Raw genomic sequence first — 23,277 nt, forward strand, 5'->3', positions numbered from 1 at the left:
TTTTGTGATGTAGTTGTAAGATGTTTATTTATGTGTTCTTTGTTTTTCGTTTTTTTATAATGGGGGGTTGTTGAAAATATGTAAAAATTTGAATAAAAATATTTCTAAAAAAAAACCTGTTTAATATCCAGTCTGTTAATCTTTCCTGCGCGAGCACGCAATTCTCCAAATGTTGACATTGTGAAGGCATACAATAATCAAATAATTCTGTGTGACACACTTTAGCGAGGTGTCAGGGTGCATCTGTCCTTTACGTGAAACAGCAGCTCAATTTACAACTTTCACACCGAACACAGAAATGGCAACAATGAGTGTAACCTTTTTAAAAGGAACAATGGAGAATGTGGCGGGTCCCAAGAGTCACCATTCTGTAAAAATAGAGCACCAGCAAAAAGTTTGAAAAACATTGGTATAGAGGAAGCTTTACTCTGTATCTAACCCCGTGTTGTACCTGTCCTGGGAGTGTTTGATGGGGACAGTGTCGAGGGAGCTTTACTCTGTATCTAACCCCGTGCTGTACCTGTCCTGGGAGTGTTTGATGGGGACAGTGTAGAGGGAGCTTAACTCTGTAACTAACACCGTGCTGTACCTGTCCTGGGAGTGTTTGATGGGGACAGTGTAGAGGGAGCTTTACTCTGTATCTAACCCCGTGCTGCACCTGTCCTGGGGTGTTTGATGGGGACAGTGTAGAGGGAGCTTAACTCTGTAACTAACACCGTGCTGTACCTGTCCTGGGAGTGTTTGATGGGGACAGTGTAGAGGGAGCTTTACTCTGTATCTAACCCCGCGCTGTACCTGTCCTGGGGTGTTTGATGGGGACAGAGTAGAGGGAGCTTTACTCTGTATCTACCCCCGTGCTGTACCTGCCCTGGGAGTGTTTGATGGGGACAGTGTAGAGGGAGCTTAACTCTGTAACTAACACCGTGCTGTACCTGTCCTGGGAGTGTTTGATGGGGACAGTGTAGAGGGAGCTTTACTCTGTATCTAACCCCGTGCTGTACCTGTCCTGGGAGTGTTTGATGGGGACGGTGTAGAGAGAGCTTTACTCTGTATCTAACCCCGTGCTGCACCTGTCCTGGGGTGTTTGATGGGGACAGTGTAGAGGGAGCTTAACTCTGTAACTAACACCGTGCTGTACCTGTCCTGGGAGTGTTTGATGGGGACAGTGTAGAGGGAGCTTTACTCTGTATCTAACCCCGCGCTGTACCTGTCCTGGGGTGTTTGATGGGGACAGAGTAGAGGGAGCTTTACTCTGTATCTACCCCCGTGCTGTACCTGCCCTGGGAGTGTTTGATGGGGACAGTGTAGAGGGAGCTTAACTCTGTAACTAACACCGTGCTGTACCTGTCCTGGGAGTGTTTGATGGGGACAGTGTAGAGGGAGCTTTACTCTGTATCTAACCCCGTGCTGTACCTGTCCTGGGAGTGTTTGATGGGGACGGTGTAGAGAGAGCTTTACTCTGTATCTAACCCCGTGCTGTACCTGCCCTGGGAGTGTTTGATGGGGACAGTGTAGAGGGAGCTTAACTCTGTAACTAACACCGTGCTGTACCTGTCCTGGGAGTGTTTGATGGGGACAGTGTAGAGGGAGCTTTACTCTGTATCTAACCCCGTGCTGTACCTGTCCTGGGGTGTTTGATGGGGACAGTGTAGAGGGAGTTTTACTCTGTATCTAACCCCGTGCTGTACCTGTCATTGGAGTGTTTGATGGGGACAGTGTAGAGGGAGTTTTACTCTGTATCTAACCCCGTGCTGTACCTGTCCTGGGAGTGTTTGATGGGGACAGTGTAGAGGGAGCTTTACTCTGTCTCTAACCCCGTGCTGTACCTGTCCTGGGAGTGTTTGATGGGGACAGTGTAGAGGGAGCTTTACTCTGTATCTAACCTCGTGCTGTACCTGTCCTGGGAGTGTTTGATGGGGACAGTGTAGAGGGAGCTTCACTCTGTATCTAACTGTTATAACCTGCCTACTTACCATTGGCTGGGGACTAATGACTATCCCACAATCCTGTGGGAGTATGAGCTTCCCCAATGAGGGGGGAGGAGAAACCATTAGTAAACTCCTAGTATAAATAAAGCTGGCCAGTTTGGAACCAGCAGGAAGGAGAAGGTAGCAAGGGAAGTTACTGCTACTGTTATGTATATATTGTTATAGTAAATAAACGTTATTATTTTGTATCCTTAAAACTCGTGCTGGATTCTTCGTGGCCCTTACTAAACTGGCGACGAGGGTTAAAGTGAATAGCTGTCTACACTGCTGAAGCCACCTCCCTGGATTTTTGTTGGATACAGGTTGGAAGTTGTTTTCTATTATACCATGCCTCTGTCCGGACGTTTGGATGTTTTTGATGCTGCGCTGGAAAGCTGGAACCAGGACACACAACGGATGCGTTACTATTTCCGGGCAAACAATATCACCGAAAACGAGCGCCAGGTGGTCATATTGCTCACCGCCTGCGGGCCGCTTACGTTTGGGGTGATTAGGAGCCTTACTTACCCAGCTGCGCCGGACACCAAAACGTTTGATGAACTTGTGACCTTAGTGGGGCAACACTTTAACCCAACCCCGTCCATGATAGTCCAGCGTTACCGGTTTAATACCGCTGAGAGGACCCCTGGAGAATCCCTTGCCGATTTTCTATCCAGGCTACGCGGGATTGCGGAATACTGTGACTATGGTGAGACCTTGTCAGAAATGTTACGCGACCGTTTGGTTTGCGGTATTAACAATGCAGCAACCCAGAGAAAGTTGTTAGCGGAGCCAACATTGACTTTTCAACAGGCCATTCAAATAGTCTTGTCCCGAGAGAGCGCAGAGCGAGGAGTACAGGAGCTACAGGGAATGGAAGTGCATGCCTTGGGGCGCAGCCCCTTCCGTCCGAAAACGTCCCCCCGCACTCCTGCGGTACCTTGGGTGAGGCAACGTCCGGACCGACGCCAGTGGACATCGGACATTCCTCCCCGAAGGAAGCCTTCTCCAGAGCCAATGGATGAGGAGCCATGTCCGTGTCAGACTTGTAGGCGCTGACCCCGTCGCGGACGGCGGTCCTGGGGACGCCAGAGGCGCCGTCGTTCTGACCGAAACTGGGACCAGCCCAGAGGCCGTACCTTCCATGTGGATGAACCTGCGGCGACGACTCCTGAGGACGTGGAGATGGAGGACGACTGCCTGCAGCTGCATTGTGTGGCAGCTCCCCGTGTGGCCCCCATTAAGGAGACAGTACGGGTCAATGGCCACCCGCTGGAGGTGGAGTTGGACACTGGCGCAGCGGACTCCGTGATCGCCCAGAGGACATTCGACCGCATCAAGCAGGGTATACAGACCCTTACATTAACCGACTCACAGGCCAGGTTGGCCACCTACACGGGGGAACCACTGGACATTGCAGGAACTACAATGACCCCTGTTGTCTATGGCCAGGAGGGGTGTTTCCCACTTATCGTGGTGCGCGGCCATGGGCCCAGCCTGTTGGGTCGGGACTAGTTGCGCCATTTGCGGTTGCAATGGCAGCACATCCTCCAAACAGTTTCTGGAGGGTTGACTGAGGTGCTAGGACGATACCCAGAGGTATTCCAGCCTGGTTTGGGGAAAATAAAAGGGGCCGTAGCCCGTATCCAAGTTGAACCAGGAGCCACGCCGCGCTATTTCCGGGCGCGCCCAGTGCCTTACGCCTTGCTCGAGAAGGTAGAAGGGGAGCTCACTCGTTTGGGGAGTTTGGGTATTATCAGGCCCGTCCGTTTTGCTGACTGGGCAGCACCAATTGTACCTGTAATGAAGCCAGATGCCACAGTTCGCTTGTGTGGCGACTATAAACTTACAGTGAATACAGTTTCCCGACTCGACCGATATCCAATGCCTCGCATAGAGGATCTCTACGCGAAACTTGCAGGCGGACTCTCATTCACAAAATTAGATATGAGTCACGCCTACCTGCAGTTGGAGCTGGACCCTGCCTCCCGACCATATGTAACAATTAACACACACCGGGGCCTGTATGAATATACACGGTTGCCCTTTGGAGTATCCTCTGCCTGCGCAATTTTTCAACGTGTTATGGAGGGCATTTTGAGAGGTTTACCGCGTGTTGCTGTCTACCTAGATGACGTTTTGATTACAGGGACGTTGGAGCAGGAACATTTGGAAAATCTGGAGGCTGTCCTTAAACGCCTTTCGGAGGCTGGAGTCCGTTTACGTCTCTCAAAGTGCGTATTTCAGGCAAAAGAAGTAGTCTACCTAGGTTATCGGGTGGACCGCGAGGGTCTGCACCCCGTCGCAGAGAAGGTGCGTGCAATTCAACATGCCCCCACCCCGACTGACACTTCGCATCTTCGTTCTTTTCTCGGTCTCGTAAACTATTCCGGGAAGTTCCTCCCCAATCTGGCAACTACGCTGGCCCCCTTACACCTGCTGCTAAAGAAAAATCACACCTGGGTTTGGGGTCAGCCGCAAGAAACCGCTTTCCGGCGGGTAAAGCAACAATTGTCGTCGTCTGGGTTACTAACCCACTATGATCCGGGAAAGCCTTTGCTCGTCACATGTGATGCATCCCCGTATGGTATTGGGGCCGTCCTGTCCCACAAGATGGAGAACAGGGCCGAGCGACCGATAGCTTTCGCCTCCCGCACATTGACTGCAGCGGAGAAAAAGTACGCGCAGATCGAGAAGGAGGGCCTGGCAGTGGTTTTTGCGGTGAAACGCTTCCACCAGTGCGTGTACGGCCGCCATTTCACTATTGTGACTGATCATAAGCCCCTGCTGGGACTCTTCAGAGAGGATAAGCCAATACCGCCCATTGCTTCTGCACGGATCCAGCGCTGGGCTTTGTTGCTCGCTACATACGAGTATTCTCTGGAGCACAAACCAGGAACGCAGATAGCAAATGCCGACGCACTGAGCCGATTGCCTTTATCGACCGGCCCCATGTCGACCCCCACGACCGGTGAGGTGGTCGCAACCCTAAATTTTATGGACACCTTGCCTGTCACGGCATCACAGATCCGTGAGTGGACCCAGACGGAGCCAGTCCTGTCAAAGGTTCGGCACATATTCCTGTAAGGTGGGCAGCATAGACAGCTCCCAGGCGAGTTGCGGGCATTTTCCTACAAGCTGTCAGAGTTCAGCGTGGAAGACGGCATCCTCTTGTGGGGGACGTGTGTGGTTGTCCCGGAAAAAGGCCAGGAGCTGATATTATCAGACTTGCACAATGGGCATCCGGGCGTGACCAAAATGAAAATGTTGGCCCGGAGTTATGTCTGGTGGCCAGGCCTCGACACCGACATTGAGAAGGTGGCCCAAAACTGCTCCATTTGCCAGGAGCATCAGAAGCTTCCGCCGGCCGCGCCCCTACATCACTGGGAATGGCCAGGGCGGCCTTGGGCACGCTTACATGCAGATTTCGCAGGCCCTTTTCAAGGATCCATGTTCCTTCTACTAATTGACGCCCAGCCCAAGTGGCTAGAGGTGCATAAGATGCAGGGGACAACGTCCTGCGCAACAATTGAAAAGATGCGTTTGTCTTTTAGTACGCATGGCCTCCCCGAGGTGCTGGTCACGGATAACGGCACTCCATTCACAAGTGAGGAGTTTGCGAGGTTCATGAAGGTGAACGGCATCCGCCATATCCGCACTGCCCCTTACCACCCGGCTTCAAATGGGTTGGCGGAGCGTGCAGTGCAAACATTCAAAAGAGGCCTAAAGAAGCAGTCTTCCGGGTCAATGGACCCCCCATACAGTGACTGGGGTAGCTCCCGCAGAACTCCTAATGGGCCGGAGACTTCGCACCCGCCTTAGTATGGTCTTCCCGGACATTGGCGCAAAAGTATGCCGCACACAAGAACGGCAGGGACAGGGATTGTCTCGGCATCGTCCGATTCGGCAGTTTGCACCCGGTGACCCAGTATTCGTGCGGAATTTTGCTGGTGGTGCCCAATGGGTTCCTGGTGTAATCTTTCGCCAAATGGGCCCTATATCGTACCAAGTGCAAGCCCAGGGTCGTCTCCAGCGAAAACATGTAGACCACGTCCGGTCCAGAACATCATCCCCTCAAAAGATTCCCCGCCCCCGGAGCTCATTTCAACAGCCGCAGAGACCAGAGACAAGGGAAGGTAGTCCTCACAATCTTCCACTGGTGCCTCACTCGAAGCCTGCGCAGGTCGTGACGGGACCGAATGGGGATAGAGACGCTGACATGACGGAGGCAGCAGACTCTGACTCCAAGATGGAGACACAGGATGCATCAGAGGGGGAATCCTCGGGTCCACAGGCCGTGGATGTACAACCGCGCCGTTCATCACGGAAGCGCCGGTCTCCGTCTCGTTATACGCTGCCTGATCCAGCGCCGCGTGCAAATGGCGTCCGGCCTGCGGCCAAACGATTCCGACGCCCTCTTTCGCCAGGGTCTTCGGTGGATTCCTTGGACTTGGGGGGGAGGGATGTTATAACCTGCCTACTTACCATTGGCTGGGGACTCATGACAATCCCACAATCCTGTGGGAGTATGAGCTTCCCCAATGAGGGGGGAGGAGAAACCACTAGTAAACTCCTAGTATAAATAAGCTGGCCAGTTCAGGAACCAGCAGGAGGGGGAAGGTAGCAAGGGAAGTTACTGCTACTGTTATGTATATATTGTTATAGTAAATAAACGTTATTACTTTGTATCCTTAAAACTTGTGCTGGATTCTTTGTGACCGTCACAAAACTAACCCCGTGCTGTACATGTCCTGGGAGTGTTTGATGGGGACAGTGTAGAGGGAGCTTTACTCTGTATCTAACCCCATGCTGTACCTGTCCTGGGAGTATTTGATGGGGACAGTGTAGAGGGAGCTTTACTCTGTATCTAGCCCCGTGCTGTACCTGTCCTGGGAGTGTCTGATGTGGACAGTGTAGAGGGAGCTTTACTCTGTATCTAACCCCGTGCTGGCCCTGTCCTGGGAGTGTTTGATGGGGACAGTGTAGAGGGAGCTTTACTCGGTATCTAACCCCATGCTGTACCTGACCTGGGAGTGTTTGATGGGGACAGTCTAGAGGGAGCTTTACTCTGTATCTAATCCCGTGCTGTACCTGTCCTGGGAGTGTTTGATGGGGCAGTGTAGAGGGAGCTTTACTCTGTATCTAACCCCGGGCTGTACCTGTCCTGGGAGTGTTTGATGGGGACAGTGTAGAGAGAGCTTTACTCTGTATCTAACCCCGTGCTGTACATGTCCTGGGAGTGTTTGATGGGGACAGTGTAGAGGGAGCTTTACTCTGTATCTAACCCCATGCTGTACCTGTCCTGGGAGTATTTGATGGGGACAGTGTAGAGGGAGCTTTACTCTGTATCTAGCCCCGTGCTGTACCTGTCCTGGGAGTGTCTGATGTGGACAGTGTAGAGGGAGCTTTACTCTGTATCTAACCCCGTGCTGGCCCTGTCCTGGGAGTGTTTGATGGGGACAGTGTAGAGGGAGCTTTACTCGGTATCTAACCCCATGCTGTACCTGTCCTGGGAGTGTTTGATGGGGACAGTCTAGAGGGAGCTTTACTCTGTATCTAATCCCGTGCTGTACCTGTCCTGGGAGTGTTTGATGGGGCAGTGTAGAGGGAGCTTTACTCTGTATCTAACCCCGGGCTGTACCTGTCCTGGGAGTGTTTGATGGGGACAGTGTAGAGGGAGCTTTACTCTGTATCTAACCCCGTGCTGTCCCTGTCCTGGGAGTGTTTGATGGGAAAAGTGTAGAGGGAGCTTTACTCTGTATCTAACCCCGTGCTGTACCTGTCGTGGGAGTGTTTGATGGGGACAGTGTAGAGGGAGCTTTACTCTGTATCTAACCCCGTGCTGTACCTGTCCTGGGAGTGTTTGATGGGGACAGTGTAGAGGGAGCTTTACTCTGTATCGAACCCCGTGCTGTACCTGTCCTGGGAGTGTTTGATGGGGACAGTGTAGAGGGAGCTTTACTCTGTATCTAACCCCATGCTGTACCTGTCCTGCGAGTGTTTGATGGGGACAGTGTAGAGGGAGCTTTACTCGGTATCTAACCCCGTGCTGTACCTGACCTGGGAGTGTTTGATGGGGACAGTCTAGAGGGAGCTTTACTCTGTATCTAACCCCGGGCTGTACCTGTCCTGGGAGTGTTTAATGGGGACAGTGTAGAGGGAGCTTTACTCTGTATCTAACCCCGTGCTGTCCCTGTCCTGGGAGTGTTTGATGGGAAAAGTGTAGAGGGAGCTTTACTCTGTATCTAACCCCGTGCTGTACCTGTCGTGGGAGTGTTTGATGGGGACAGTGTAGAGGGAGCTTTACTCTGTGTCAAACCCCGTGCTGTACCTGTCCTGGGGGTGTTTGATGGGGGACAGTGTAGAGGGAGCTTTACTCTGTATCTAACCCCGTGCTGTACCTGTCCTGGGAGTGTTTGATGGGGACAGTGTAGAGGGAGCTTTACTCTGTATCTAACCCCGTGCTGTATGTGTCCTGGGAGTGTCTGATGGGGACAGTGTAGAGGGAGCTTTACTCTGTATCTAACCCCGTGCTGTACCTGTCCTGGGAGTGTTTGATGGGGACAGTGTAGAGGGAGCTTTACTCTGTATCTAGCCCCGTGCTGTACCTGTCCTGGGAGTGTTTGATGGGGACAGTGTAGAGGGAGCTTTACTCTGTATCTAACCCCGTGCTGTACCTGTCCTGGGAGTGTCTGATGGGGAAAGTGTAGAGGGAGCTTTACTCTGTATCTAACCCCATGCTGTACCTGTCCTGCGAGTGATTGATGGGGACAGTGTAGAGGGAGCTTTACTCGCTATCTAACCCAGTGCTGTACCTGACCTGGGAGTGTTTGATGGGGACAGTCTAGAGGGAGCTTTACTCTGTATCTAACCCTGTGCTGTACCTGTCCTGGGAGTGTTTGATGGGGCAGTGTAGAGGGAGCTTTACTCTGTATCTAACCCCGTGCTGTACCTGTCCTGGGAGTGTTTGATGGGGCAGTGTAGAGGGAGCTTTACTCTGTAGCTAACCCCGGACTGTACCTGTCCTGGGAGTGTTTGATGGGGACAGTGTAGAGGGAGCTTTACTCTGTATCTAACCCCGTGCTGTCCCTGTCCTGGGAGTGTTTGATGGGAAAAGTGTAGAGGGAGCTTTACTCTGTATATAACCCCGTGCTGTACCTGTCCTGGGAGTGTTTGATGGGGACAGTGTAGAGGGAACTTTACTCTGTATCTAACCCCGTGCTGTACCTGTCCTGGGAGTGTTTGATGGGGACAGTGTAGAGGGAGCTTTACTCTGTATCTAACCCCGTGCTGTACCTGTCCTGGGAGTGTTTGATGGGGACAGTGTAGAGGGAACTTTACTCTGTATCTAACCCCGTGCTGTACCTGTCCTGGGAGTGTTTGATGGGGACAGTGTAGAGGGAGCTTTACTCTGTATCTAACTCCGTGCTGTACCTGTCCTGGGAGTGTTTGATGGGGACAGTGTAGAGGGAGCTTTACTCTGTATCTAACCCCGTGCTGTACCTGTCCTGGGAGTGTTTGACGGGGACAGTGTAGAGGGAGCTTTACTCTGTATCTAACCCCGTGCTGTACCTGTCCTGGGAGTGTTTGATGGGGACAGTGTAGAGGGAGCTTTACTCTGTATCTAACCCCGTGCTGTACCTGTCCTGGGAGTGTTTGATGGGGACAGTGTAGAGGGAGCTTTACTCTGTATCTAACCCGTGCTGTATCTGTCCTGGGAGTGTTTGATGGGGACAGTGTAGAGGGAGCTTTACTCAGTATCTAACCCCGTGCTGTACCTGTCCTGGGAGTGTTTGATGGGGACAGTGTAGAGGGAGCTTTACTCTGTATCTAACCCCGTGCTGTACCTGTCCTGGGAGTGTTTGATGGGGACAGTATAGAGGGAGCTTCACTCTGTATCTAACCCCGTGCTGTACCTGTCCTGGGAGTGTTTGATGGGGACAGTGTAGAGGGAGCTTTACTCTGTATCTAACCCCGTGCTGTACCTGTCCTGGGAGTGTTTGATGGGGACAGTGTAGAGGGAGCTTTACTGTGTATCTCACACCGTGCTGTACCTGTCCTGGGCGTGTTTGATGGGGACAGTGTAGAGGGAGCTTTACTCTGTATCTAACCCCGTGCTGTACCTGTCCTGGGAGTGTTTGATGGGGACAGTGTAGAGGGAGCTTTACTCTGTATCTAACCCCGGGCTGTACCTGTCCTGGGAGTGTTTGATGGGGACAGTGTAGAGGGAGCTTTACTCTGTATCTAACCTCGTGCTGTACCTGTCCTGGGAGTGTTTGATGGGGACAGTGTAGCGGGAGCTTTACTCTGTATCTAACCCCGTGCTGTACCTGTCCTGGGAGTGTTTGATGGGAAAGGTGTAGAGGGAGCTTTACTCTGTATCTAACCCCGTGCTGTACCTGTCCTGGGAGTGTTTGATGGGGACAGTGTAGAGGGAGCGTTACTCTGTATCTAACCCCGTGCTGTACCTGTCCTGGGAGTGTTTGATGGGAAAGGTGTAGAGGGAGCTTCACTCTGTATCTAACCCCGTGCTGTACCTGTCCTGGGAGTGTTTGATGGGAAAGGTGTAGAGGGAGCTTTACTCTGTATCTAACTCCGTGCTGTACCTGTGCTGGGAGTGTTTGATGGGGACAGTGTAGAGGGAGCTTTACTCTGTATCTAACCCCGTGCTGTACCTGTCCTGGGAGTGTTTGATGGGGACAGTGTAGAGGGAGCTTTACTCTGTATCTAACTCCGTGCTGTACCTGTGCTGGGAGTGTTTGATGGGGACAGTGTAGAGGGAGCTTTACTCTGTATCTAACCCCGTGCTGTACCTGTCCTGGGAGTGTTTGATGGGGACAGTGTAGAGGGAGCTTTACTCTGTATCTAACCCCGTGCTGTACCTGTCCTGGGAGTGTTTGATGGGAAAGGTGTAGAGGGAGCTTTACTCTGTATCTGGCACCGTGTTGTGTCAATGTCACTCAGTGACCTCACTCACCGGTCAGTGTCACTCAGTGACCTCACTCACCGGTCAGTGTCACTCAGTGACCTCACTCACCGGTCAGTGTCACTCAGTGACCTCACTCACCGGTCAGTGTCACTCAGTGACCTCACTCACCGGTCAGTGTCACTCAGTGACCTCACTCACTGGTCAGTGTCACTCAGTGACCTCACTCACCGGTCAGTGTCACTCAGTGACCTCACTCACCGGTCAGTGTCACTCAGTGACCTCACTCACCGGTCAGTGTCACTCAGTGACCTCACTCACTGGTCAGTGTCACTCAGTGACCTCACTCACTGGTCAGTGTCACTCAGTGACCTCACTCACCGGTCAGTGTCACTCTGCGACTTCACTCACTGGTCAGTGTCACTCTCTGACGTCACTCACTGGTCAGTGTCACTCAGTGACCTCACTCACTGGTCAGTGTCACCTAGTGACCTCACTCACCGGTCAGTGTCACTCAGTGACCTCACTCACCGGTCAGTGTCACTCAGTGACCTCACTCACTGGTCAGTGTCACTCAGTGACCTCACTCACTGGTCAGTGTCACTCTCTGACCTCACTCACCGGTCAGTGTCACTGAGTGACCTCACTCACCGGTCAGTGTCACTCAGTGACCTCACTCACCGGTCAGTGTCACTCAGTGACCTCACTCACTGGTCAGTGTCACTGAGTGACCTCACTCACCGGTCAGTGTCACTCAGTGACCTCACTCACTGGTCAGTGTCACTCAGTGACCTCACTCACTGGTCAGTGTCACTCTGCGACTTCACTCACCGGTCAGTGTCACTCAGTGACCTCACTCACCGGTCAGTGTCACTCAGTGACCTCACTCACCGGTCAGTGTCACTGAGTGACCTCACTCACTGGTCAGTGTCACTCAGTGACCTCACTCACTGGTCAGTGTCACTCAGTGACCTCACTCACTGGTCAGTGTCACTCAGTGACCTCACTCACTGGTCAGTGCCATTCTCTGACCTCACTCACCGGTCAGTGTCACTCTGCGACTTCACTCAATGGTCAGTGTCACTCTCTGACCTCACTCACCGGTCAGTGTCACTCAGTGACCTCACTCACCGGTCAGTGTCACTCAGTGACCTCACTCACCGGTCAGTGTCACTCTGCGACTTCACTCAATGGTCAGTGTCACTCTCTCACCTCACTCACCGGTCAGTGTCACTCAGTGACCTCACTCACCGGTCAGTGTCACTCAGTGACCTCACTCACTGGTCAGTGTCACTCAGTGACCTCACTCACCGGTCAGTTTCACTCAGTGACCTCACTCACCGGTCAGTGTCACTCAGTGACCTCACTCACCGGTCAGTGTCACTGAGTGACCTCACTCACTGGTCAGTGTCACTCAGTGACCTCACTCACTGGTCAGTGTCACTGGGTGACCTCACTCACTGGTCAGTGTCACTGAGTGACCTCACTCACCGGTCAGTGTCACTCAGTGACCTCACTCACTGGTCAGTGTCACTCAGTGACCTCACTCACTGGTCAGTGTCACTCAGTGACCTCACTCACTGGTCAGTGTCACTGAGTGACCTCACTCACTGGTCAGTGTCACTGAGTGACCTCACTCACTGGTCAGTGTCACTCAGTGACCTCACTCACTGGTCAGTGTCACTCAGTGACCTCACTCACCGGTCAGTGTCACTCAGTGACCTCACTCACCGGTCAGTGTCACTCAGTGACCTCACTCACCGGTCAGTGTCAGTGAGTGACCTCACTCACTGGTCAGTGTCACTCAGTGACCTCACTCACTGGTCAGTGTCACTGGGTGACCTCACTCACCGGTCAGTGTCACTCAGTGACCTCACTCACCGGTCAGTGTCACTCAGTGACCTCACTCACCGGTCAGTGTCACTGAGTGACCTCACTCACCGGTCAGTGTCACTCAGTGACCTCACTCACTGGTCAGTGTCACTGAGTGACCTCACTCACTGGTCAGTGTCACTGAGTGACCTCACTCACTGGTCAGTGTCACTCTGCGACTTCACTCACCGGTCAGTGTCACTCAGTGACCTCACTCACCGGTCAGTGTCACTCAGTGACCTCACTCACCGGTCAGTGTCACTGAGTGACCTCACTCACCGGTCAGTGTCACTCAGTGACCTCACTCACTGGTCAGTGTCACTCAGTGACCTCACTCACTGGTCAGTGTCACTCAGTGACCTCACTCACTGGTCAGTGCCATTCTCTGACCTCACTCACCGGTCAGTGTCACTCTGCGACTTCACTCAATGGTCAGTGTCACTCTCTGACCTCACTCACCGGTCAGTGTCACTCAGTGACCTCACTCACCGGTCAGTGTCACTCAGTGACCTCACTCACCGGTCAGTGTCACTCTGCGACTTCACTCAATGGTCAGTGTCACTCTCTCACCTCACTCACCGGTCAGTGTCACTCAGTGACCTCACTCACCGGTCAGTGTCACTCAGTGACCTCACTCACTGGTCAGTGTCACTCAGTGACCTCACTCACCGGTCAGTGTCACTCAGTGACCTCACTCAACCGGTCAGTGTCACTCAGTGACCTCACTCACCGGTCAGTGTCACTGAGTGACCTCACTCACTGGTCAGTGTCACTCAGTGACCTCACTCACTGGTCAGTGTCACTCAGTGACCTCACTCACTGGTCAGTGTCACTCAGTGACCTCACTCACTGGTCAGTGTCACTGAGTGACCTCACTCACTGGTCAGTGTCACTGAGTGACCTCACTCACTGGTCAGTGTCACTGAGTGACCTCACTCACTGGTCAGTGTCACTGAGTGACCTCACTCACTGGTCAGTGTCACTCAGTGACCTCACTCACCGGTCAGTGTCACTCAGTGACCTCACTCACCGGACAGTGTCACTCAGTGACCTCACTCACCGGTCAGTGTCACTCAGTGACCTCACTCACTGGTCAGTGTCACTCAGTGACCTCACTCACTGGTCAGTGTCACTGGGTGACCTCACTCACCGGTCAGTGTCACTCAGTGACCTCACTCACCGGTCAGTGTCTCTCAGTGACCTCACTCACCGGTCAGTGTCACTGAGTGACCTCACTCACCGGTCAGTGTCACTCAGTGACCTCACTCACTGGTCAGTGTCACTCAGTGACCTCACTCACCGGTCAGTGTCACTCAGTGACCTCACTCACTGGTCAGTGTCACTGAGTGACCTCACTCACTGGTCAGTGTCACTGAGTGACCTCACTCACTGGTCAGTGTCACTGAGTGACCTCACTCACTGGTCAGTGTCACTGAGTGACCTCACTCACCGGTCAGTGTCACTCAGTGACCTCACTCACCGGTCAGTGTCACTCAGTGACCTCACTCACCGGTCAGTGTCACTCAGTGACCTCACTCACCGGTCAGTGTCACTCAGTGACCTCACTCACTGGTCAGTGTCACTCAGTGACCTCACTCACTGGTCAGTGTCACTCAGTGACCTCACTCACCGGTCAGTGTCACTCAGTGACCTCACTCACCGGTCAGTGTCACTCAGTGACCTCACTCACCGGTCAGTGTCACTCAGTGACCTCACTCACTGGTCAGTGTCACTCAGTGACCTCACTCACCGGTCAGTGTCACTCAGTGACCTCACTCACTGGTCAGTGTCACTCAGTGACCTCACTCACCGGTCAGTGTCACTCAGTGACCTCACTCACTGGTCAGTGTCACTCAGTGACCTCACTCACCGGTCAGTGTCACTCAGTGACCTCACTCACCGGTCAGTGTCACTCAGTGACCTCACTCACTGGTCAGTGTCACTCAGTGACCTCACTCACTGGTCAGTGTCACCTAGTGACCTCACTGACCGGTCAGTGTCACTCAGTGACCTCACTCACCGGTCAGTGTCACTCAATGACCTCACTCACCGGTCAGTGTCACTCAGTGACCTCACTCACCGGTCAGTGTCACTCAGTGACCTCACTCACTGGTCAGTGTCACTCAGTGACCTCACTCACCGGTCAGTGTCACTCAGTGACCTCACTCACCGGTCAGTGTCACTCAGTGACCTCACTCACCGGTCAGTGTCACTCAGTGACCTCACTCACCGGTCAGTGTCACTCAGTGACCTCACTCACCGGTCAGTGTCACTCAGTGACCTCACTCACTGGTCAGTGTCACTCAGTGACCTCACTCACTGGTCAGTGTCACTGAGTGACCTCACTCACTGGTCAGTGTCACTGAGTGACCTCACTCACCAGTCAGTGTCACTGAGTGACCTCACTCACCGGTCAGTGTCACTCAGTGACCTCACTCACTGGTCAGTGTCACTGAGTGACCTCACTCACTGGTCAGTGTCACTGAGTGACCTCACTCACTGGTCAGTGTCACTCTGCGACCTCACTCACTGGTCAGTGTCACTGAGTGACCTCACTCACTGGTCAGTGTCACTGAGTGACCTCACTCACCGGTCAGTGTCAATCAGTGACCTCACTCACCGGTCAGTGTCACTCAGTGACCTCACTCACCGGTCAGTGTCACTCAGTGACCTCACTCACTGGTCAGTGTCACTCAGTGACCTCACTCACTGGTCAGTGTCACTCAGTGACCTCACTCACTGGTCAGTGTCACTCTCTGACCTCACTCACTGGTCAGTGTCACTCAGTGACCTCACTCACCGGTCAGTGTCACTCAGTGACCTCACTCACCGGTCAGTGTCACTCAGTGACCTCACTCACTGGTCAGTGTCACTCAGTGACCTCACTCACTGGTCAGTGTCACTCAGTGACCTCACTCACCGGTCAGTGTCACTCAGTGACCTCACTCACTGGTCAGTGTCACTCAGTGACCTCACTCACCGGTCAGTGTCACTCAGTGACCTCACTCACCGGTCAGTGTCACTCAGTGACCTCACTCACCGGTCAGTGTCACTCAGTGACCTCACTCACCGGTCAGTGTCACTCAGTGACCTCACTCACCGGTCAGTGTCACTCAGTGACCTCACTCACCGGTCAGTGTCACTCAGTGACCTCACTCACCGGTCAGTGTCACTCAGTGACCTCACTCACCGGTCAGTGTCACTCTGCGACCTCACTCACCGGTCAGTGTCACTCAGTGACCTCACTCACCGGTCAGTGTCACTCAGTGACCTCACTCACCGGTCAGTGTCACTCAGTGACCTCACTCACTGGTCAGTGTCACTCTGCGACCTCACTCACCGGTCAGTGTCACTCAGTGACCTCACTCACTGGTCAGTGTCACTCAGTGACCTCACTCACCGGTCAGTGTCAGTGAGTGACCTCACTCACTGGTCAGTGTCACTCAGTGACCTCACTCACTGGTCAGTGTCACTGGGTGACCTCACTCACCGGTCAGTGTCACTCAGTGACCTCACTCACCGGTCAGTGTCACTCAGTGACCTCACTCACCGGTCAGTGTCACTGAGTGACCTCACTCACCGGTCAGTGTCACTCAGTGACCTCACTCACTGGTCAGTGTCACTGAGTGACCTCACTCACTGGTCAGTGTCACTGAGTGACCTCACTCACTGGTCAGTGTCACTCTGCGACTTCACTCACCGGTCAGTGTCACTCAGTGACCTCACTCACCGGTCAGTGTCACTCAGTGACCTCACTCACCGGTCAGTGTCACTGAGTGACCTCACTCACCGGTCAGTGTCACTCAGTGACCTCACTCACTGGTCAGTGTCACTCAGTGACCTCACTCACTGGTCAGTGTCACTCAGTGACCTCACTCACTGGTCAGTGCCATTCTCTGACCTCACTCACCGGTCAGTGTCACTCTGCGACTTCACTCAATGGTCAGTGTCACTCTCTGACCTCACTCACCGGTCAGTGTCACTCAGTGACCTCACTCACCGGTCAGTGTCACTCAGTGACCTCACTCACCGGTCAGTGTCACTCTGCGACTTCACTCAATGGTCAGTGTCACTCTCTCACCTCACTCACCGGTCAGTGTCACTCAGTGACCTCACTCACCGGTCAGTGTCACTCAGTGACCTCACTCACTGGTCAGTGTCACTCAGTGACCTCACTCACCGGTCAGTGTCACTCAGTGACCTCACTCACCGGTCAGTGTCACTCAGTGACCTCACTCACCGGTCAGTGTCACTGAGTGACCTCACTCACTGGTCAGTGTCACTCAGTGACCTCACTCACTGGTCAGTGTCACTGGGTGACCTCACTCACTGGTCAGTGTCACTGAGTGACCTCACTCACCGGTCAGTGTCACTCAGTGACCTCACTCACTGGTCAGTGTCACTCAGTGACCTCACTCACTGGTCAGTGTCACTCAGTGACCTCACTCACTGGTCAGTGTCACTGAGTGACCTCACTCACTGGTCAGTGTCACTGAGTGACCTCACTCACTGGTCAGTGTCACTGAGTGACCTCACTCACTGGTCAGTGTCACTGAGTGACCTCACTCACTGGTCAGTGTCACTCAGTGACCTCACTCACCGGTCAGTGTCACTCAGTGACCTCACTCACCGGACAGTGTCACTCAGTGACCTCACTCACCGGTCAGTGTCACTCAGTGACCTCACTCACTGGTCAGTGTCACTCAGTGACCTCACTCACTGGTCAGTGTCACTGGGTGACCTCACTCACCGGTCAGTGTCACTCAGTGACCTCACTCACCGGTCAGTGTCACTCAGTGACCTCACTCACCGGTCAGTGTCACTGAGTGACCTCACTCACCGGTCAGTGTCACTCAGTGACCTCACTCACTGGTCAGTGTCACTCAGTGACCTCACTCACCGGTCAGTGTCACTCAGTGACCTCACTCACTGGTCAGTGTCACTGAGTGACCTCACTCACTGGTCAGTGTCACTGAGTGACCTCACTCACTGGTCAGTGTCACTGAGTGACCTCACTCACTGGTCAGTGTCACTGAGTGACCTCACTCACCGGTCAGTGTCACTCAGTGACCTCACTCACCGGTCAGTGTCACTCAGTGACCTCACTCACCGGTCAGTGTCACTCAGTGACCTCACTCACCGGTCAGTGTCACTCAGTGACCTCACTCACTGGTCAGTGTCACTCAGTGGCCTCACTCACCGGTCAGTGTCACTCAGTGACCTCACTCACCGGTCAGTGTCACTCAGTGACCTCACTCACCGGTCAGTGTCACTCAGTGACCTCACTCACTGGTCAGTGTCACTCAGTGACCTCACTCACCGGTCAGTGTCACTCAGTGACCTCACTCACTGGTCAGTGTCACTCAGTGACCTCACTCACCGGTCAGTGTCACTCAGTGACCTCACTCACTGGTCAGTGTCACTCAGTGACCTCACTCACCGGTCAGTGTCACTCAGTGACCTCACTCACCGGTCAGTGTCACTCAGTGACCTCACTCACTGGTCAGTGTCACTCAGTGACCTCACTCACTGGTCAGTGTCACCTAGTGACCTCACTGACCGGTCAGTGTCACTCAGTGACCTCACTCACCGGTCAGTGTCACTCAATGACCTCACTCACCGGTCAGTGTCACTCAGTGACCTCACTCACCGGTCAGTGTCACTCAGTGACCTCACTCACTGGTCAGTGTCACTCAGTGACCTCACTCACCGGTCAGTGTCACTCAGTGACCTCACTCACCGGTCAGTGTCACTCAGTGACCTCACTCACCGGTCAGTGTCACTCAGTGACCTCACTCACCGGTCAGTGTCACTCAGTGACCTCACTCACCGGTCAGTGTCACTCAGTGACCTCACTCACTGGTCAGTGTCACTCAGTGACCTCACTCACTGGTCAGTGTCACTGAGTGACCTCACTCACTGGTCAGTGTCACTGAGTGACCTCACTCACCAGTCAGTGTCACTGAGTGACCTCACTCACCGGTCAGTGTCACTCAGTGACCTCACTCACTGGTCAGTGTCACTGAGTGACCTCACTCACTGGTCAGTGTCACTGAGTGACCTCACTCACTGGTCAGTGTCACTCTGCGACCTCACTCACTGGTCAGTGTCACTGAGTGACCTCACTCACTGGTCAGTGTCACTGAGTGACCTCACTCACCGGTCAGTGTCAATCAGTGACCTCACTCACCGGTCAGTGTCACTCAGTGACCTCACTCACCGGTCAGTGTCACTCAGTGACCTCACTCACTGGTCAGTGTCACTCAGTGACCTCACTCACTGGTCAGTGTCACTCAGTGACCTCACTCACTGGTCAGTGTCACTCTCTGACCTCACTCACTGGTCAGTGTCACTCAGTGACCTCACTCACCGGTCAGTGTCACTCAGTGACCTCACTCACCGGTCAGTGTCACTCAGTGACCTCACTCACTGGTCAGTGTCACTCAGTGACCTCACTCACTGGTCAGTGTCACTCAGTGACCTCACTCACCGGTCAGTGTCACTCAGTGACCTCACTCACTGGTCAGTGTCACTCAGTGACCTCACTCACCGGTCAGTGTCACTCAGTGACCTCACTCACCGGTCAGTGTCACTCAGTGACCTCACTCACCGGTCAGTGTCACTCAGTGACCTCACTCACCGGTCAGTGTCACTCAGTGACCTCACTCACCGGTCAGTGTCACTCAGTGACCTCACTCACCGGTCAGTGTCACTCAGTGACCTCACTCACCGGTCAGTGTCACTCAGTGACCTCACTCACCGGTCAGTGTCACTCTGCGACCTCACTCACCGGTCAGTGTCACTCAGTGACCTCACTCACCGGTCAGTGTCACTCAGTGACCTCACTCACCGGTCAGTGTCACTCAGTGACCTCACTCACTGGTCAGTGTCACTCTGCGACCTCACTCACCGGTCAGTGTCACTCAGTGACCTCACTCACTGGTCAGTGTCACTCAGTGACCTCACTCACCGGTCAGTGTCACTCAGTGACCTTACTCACCGGTCAGTGTCACTCAGTGACCTCACTCCCCGGTCAGTGTCACTCAGTGACCTCACTCACCGGTCAGTGTCACTCAGTGACCTCACTCGCCGGTCAGTGTCACTCAGTGACCTCACTCACCGGTCAGTGTCACTCAGTGACCTCACTCGCCGGTCAGTGTCACTCAGTGACCTCACTCACCGGTCAGTGTCACTCAGTGACCTCACTCGCCGGTCAGTGTCACTCAGTGACCTCACTCACTGGTCAGTGTCACTCAGTGACCTCACTCACCGGTCAGTGTCACTCAGTGACCTCACTCACTGGTCAGTGTCACTCAGTGACCTCACTCACCGGTCAGTGTCACTCAGTGACCTCACTCACTGGTCAGTGTCACTCAGTGACCTCACTCACTGGTCAGTGTCACTCAGTGACCTCACTCACAGGTCAGTGTCACCTAGTGACCTCACTCACCGGTCAGTGTCACTCAGTGACCTCACTCACCGGTCAGTGTCACTCAGTGACCTCACTCACCGGTCAGTGTAACTCAGTGACCTCACTCACCGGTCAGTGTCACTCAGTGACCTCACTCACCGGTCAGTGTCACTCAGTGACCTCACTCACCGGTCAGTGTCACTCAGTGACCTCACTCACCGGTCAGTGTCACTCAGTGACCTCACTCACTGGTCAGTGTCACTCAGTGACCTCACTCACCGGTCAGTGTCACTCAGTGACCTCACTCACCGGTCAGTGTCACTCAGTGACCTCACTCACCGGTCAGTGTCACTCAGTGACCTCACTCACTGGTCAGTGTCACTCAGTGACCTCACTCACTGGTCAGTGTCACTCAGTGACCTCACTCACTGGTCAGTGTCACTCAGTGACCTCACTCACTGGTCAGTGTCACTCAGTGACCTCACTCACCGGTCAGTGTCACTCTGTGACCTCACTCACTGGTCAGTGTCACTCAGTGACCTCACTCACTAGTCAGTGTCACCTAGTGACCTCACTCACTGGTCAGTGTCACTCAGTGACCTCACTCACTGGTCAGTGTCACCTAATGACCTCACTCACCGGTCAGTGTCACTCAGTGACCTCACTCACCGGTCAGTGTCACTCAGTGACCTCACTCACCGGTCAGTGTCACTCAGTGACCTCACTCACTGGTCAGTGTCACTCAGTGACCTCACTCACCGGTCAGTGGCACTCAGTGACCTCACTCACCGGTCAGTGTCACTCAGTGACCTCACTCACCGGTCAGTGTCACTCAGTGACCTCACTCACCGGTCAGTGTCACTCAGTGACCTCACTCACTGGTCAGTGTCACTCAGTGACCTCACTCACTGGTCAGTGTCACTCAGTGACCTCACTCACCGGTCAGTGTCACTCAGTGACCTCACTCACCGGTCAGTGTCACTCTGCGACCTCACTCACCGGTCAGTGTCACTCAGTGACCTCACTCACCGGTCAGTGTCACTCAGTGACCTCACTCACCGGTCAGTGTCACTCTGCGACTTCACTCACCGGTCAGTGTCACTCTCTGACCTCACTCACTGGTCAGTGTCACTCAGTGACCTCACTCACTGGTCAGTGTCACCTAGTGACCTCACTCACCGGTCAGTGTCACTCAGTGACCTCACTCACTGGTCAGTGTCACTGAGTGACCTCACTCACTGGTCAGTGTCACTCAGTGACCTCACTCACCGGTCAGTGTCAGTCAGTGACCTCACTCACTGGTCAGTGTCACTCAGTGACCTCACTCACCGGTCAGTGTCACTCAGTGACCTCACTCACCGGTCAGTGTCACTCTGCGACCTCACTCACCGGTCAGTGTCACTCAGTGACCTCACTCACCGGTCAGTGTCACTCAGTGACCTCACTCACCGGTCAGTGTCACTCTGCGACTTCACTCACTGGTCAGTGTCACTCTCTGACCTCACTCACCGGTCAGTGTCACTCAGTGACCTCACTCACCGGTCAGTGTCACCTAGTGACCTCACTCACCGGTCAGTGTCACTCAGTGACCTCACTCACTGGTCAGTGTCACTGAGTGACCTCACTCACTGGTCAGTGTCACTCAGTGACCTCACTCACTGGTCAGTGTCACTGAGTGACCTCACTCACTGGTCAGTGTCACTCAGTGACCTCACTCACTGGTCAGTGTCACTGAGTGACCTCACTCACTGGTCAGTGTCACTCAGTGACCTCACTCACTGGTCAGTGTCACTCAGTGACCTCACTCACCGGTCAGTGTCACTCTCTGACCTCACTCACCGGTCAGTGTCACTCAGTGACCTCACTCACTGGTCAGTGTCACTCAGTGACCTCACTCACTGGTCAGTGTCACTCAGTGACCTCACTCACTGGTCAGTGTCACTCAGTGACCTCACTCACTGGTCAGTGTCACTCTGCGACTTCACTCACTGGTCAGTGTCACTGAGTGACCTCACTCACCGGTCAGTGTCACTCAGTGACCTCACTCACTGGTCAGTGTCACTCAGTGACCTCACTCACTGGTCAGTGTCACTGAGTGACCTCACTCACCGGTCAGTGTCACTCAGTGACCTCACTCACTGGTCAGTGTCACTCAGTGACCTCACTCACTGGTCAGTGTCACTCAGTGACCTCACTCACTGGTCAGTGTCACTCAGTGACCTCACTCACCGGTCAGTGTCACTCAGTGACCTCACTCACTGGTCAGTGTCACTCAGTGACCTCACTCACTGGTCAGTGTCACTCTCTGACCTCACTCACTGGTCAGTGTCACTCAGTGACCTCACTCACTGGTCAGTGTCACTCAGTGACCTCACTCACTGGTCAGTGTCACTCAGTGACCTCACTCACTGGTCAGTGTCACTCAGTGACCTCACTCACTGGTCAGTGTCACTGAGTGACCTCACTCACTGGTCAGTGTCACTGAGTGACCTCACTCACCGGTCTGTGTCACTCAGTGACCTCACTCACCGGTCAGTGTCACTCAGTGACCTCACTCACTGGTCAGTGTCACTCAGTGACCTCACTCACCGGTCAGTGTCACTCAGTGACCTCACTCACTGGTCAGTGTCACTCAGTGACCTCACTCACTGGTCAGTGTCACTCTCTGACCTCACTCACTGGTCAGTGTCACTCAGTGACCTCACTCACTGGTCAGTGTCACTCAGTGACCTCACTCCCCGGTCAGTGTCACTCAGTGACCTCACTCACCGGTCAGTGTCACTCAGTGACCTCACTCACTGGTCAGTGTCACTCAGTGACCTCACTCACCGGTCAGTGTCACTCAGTGACCTCACTCACTGGTCAGTGTCACTCAGTGACCTCACTCACCGGTCAGTGTCACTCAGTGACCTCACTCACCGGTCAGTGTCACTCAGTGACCTCACTCACTGGTCAGTGTCACTCAGTGACCTCACTCACTGGTCAGTGTCACTCAGTGACCTCACTCACTGGTCAGTGTCACTCAGTGACCTCACTCACTGGTCAGTGTCACTCAGTGACCTCACTCACTGGTCAGTGTCACTCAGTGACCTCACCCACCG

The sequence above is a fragment of the Scyliorhinus torazame genome, chromosome 15 (assembly GCF_047496885.1).
Source record: "Scyliorhinus torazame isolate Kashiwa2021f chromosome 15, sScyTor2.1, whole genome shotgun sequence".
In the NCBI taxonomy this organism is placed as follows: domain Eukaryota; kingdom Metazoa; phylum Chordata; class Chondrichthyes; order Carcharhiniformes; family Scyliorhinidae; genus Scyliorhinus; species Scyliorhinus torazame.